This window comes from Dendroctonus ponderosae, unplaced genomic scaffold, assembly GCF_020466585.1.
Source record: "Dendroctonus ponderosae isolate FM_Combo_2020 unplaced genomic scaffold, Dpon_F_20191213v2 Dpon_F_20191213_7, whole genome shotgun sequence".
NCBI lineage: Eukaryota > Metazoa > Arthropoda > Insecta > Coleoptera > Curculionidae > Dendroctonus > Dendroctonus ponderosae.
The window spans coordinates 2,527,244-2,529,200 of record NW_026018916.1 but is presented as its reverse complement, the minus strand read 5'-3'; positions in this window follow the sequence as shown (position 1 = coordinate 2,529,200).

The window sequence follows — 1,957 nt, the reverse complement described above, 5'->3', positions numbered from 1 at the left end:
AAGCAGCGTCATGTTCAAGTGGATTTTGCAACTAAAAAAAAACCACGCAAATCTAAAACTTCTTGAATTCAAGCATTTTTTGAGAAAACTGCAACTGGAAAACAAGAAATTTTGTAATAATCTTACGCCACCCTTGCACAAAACGACGATAATTTTTCTAATTTCATAGACAACAGAAGACTATTCCACCCTCTTAAAATTAAAATAAATTAGCTCCAAGCAGAACATTGCGATAGCCACCGTATGCCCGACTAAGAGCATGCGGAACGTGGTGCTGAAGAACGAGAGTGGAGTGTTGTGGTATGAAGACCGATAAAACCACTTCCCCCGCTTCGATGGATTCACTTTATAGTCGAAAGTCCTCAATATCACCCCATGGAGGCCTGCTTGGAACATCCGGGCTAAAGTGGCGTCGATCTGGGGCAAGAAGGGCGATCCAAAGGTAACAGGAAAAGTGGCCCAAGCTGGCACCAGACTCTCGCGCAAAGTGATGAAGCACTTCATTTTCTTTCGGATTAGTGTTAGCCGCAATTTAGTCGCCCATAGCTGCTCCATTACAGCTCCTTGAGGATTGCAGAAGTCAAACTGCGAAAACATCAAAGCAGCATCATCCGATTCCATTACATCCAAGCGGGAATTGTTGAGAGCAGCAAACGTCGCTCCATCCAAAACATCCCGCAGCGTCTTCTGCAGCCGGTTGCTAACTTTTAGCTGACATGATTCAGCGGAAACCAGTTGCTGCACTGTTTTCGCGATCTTCGGATGCACTGGTACGGTAACGGCTTTCGTCAGCATGCAGAACCAGCTGGCGTTGATGAAGAAACACACCACCATAAGGGACATCAGGACTATCTTGATCTTCAGGGGCCTTGCCGTCCAGTGGCTTACCACTTGGTTCATGTGCAGGCTCAGCATGATCGTGCATATTTCTTCGTTCGGAAGGCTTCGCACGAAGATCTTCAAGTAAAGTGCCACCGCTAGGAAGCAGGAAACTGCAATGTAGATGAGCACTGAAGAATAATAGGCTTTCAGGAATTTTGCTTGGGCGTAATCGAACGGCAGGACAGCCACTATGTTGTCCTGGTAGTTTGGATACGAGCTTTCAAGCTGGAAAAGGACATTTGGGGTGCGATTTTGATGGAAAATGTATTTTTACCAAGCGTTTGTTGATCAGTTCTTGTAGCTTGAATGTTAAGGGCCTGCCGTTAAATGACGCTGCGGCACGCCCGGTTGATACTTCGCGAAGAATCCCGGTTAGAGGAATGTCTTCATATCCATAATCCCTATCCGTTTCTTCCGAGTACCGAACTAGATAAAAATTGCTTGGTTTCAAGTAGATGTTGAAGTACACGATTCAATTGAAAGTGACCGATTTTTTAGCCTTAAAGAAAAATGCACTGTTGAGTTCCGGCCGTTGCAGAAAAACAGTTTTTTAGTTTAATGGCTTACGCTAGTGTTAAACTGACGGGAAAATGTTAAAAATACAGGGTGATGCAAAATTGGCGTCGTTCCTTTTAAGGGGTAATAGGGGCTCACTTGGAGGGTACGAGAAACATTTTTTTAAATATATTTTATATAGACTCAGAGGAACAAGTATTGGATATAATTGCAGAAGATCCTTCCAGGGCACTCAGAACATTGCACAACCACTGACACTTTCCCAGGCACCAAATAAATACCACCTACATTCCTAGCACGTGTGTAAGATCACATTAAACCAATGGATTACTGAACACCGGTACCAATTGAGCAGGAGTTAATTAACCGAATAGGAGAAGCTGCTCGAGAATAATGCATAATAAGGTGATTACACAGCAAGGGCGGATCCAGGGGGAGGGGTCATGGGGGTCATAACCCCCCCATTCAATTCTCTATCCAACGATGCCAAAACGAATTCTGTGGCTCGAATGGTTCTTGAGAAACTTCGAAAAAAGCAGCGTCTTGTTCAAGTGGATTT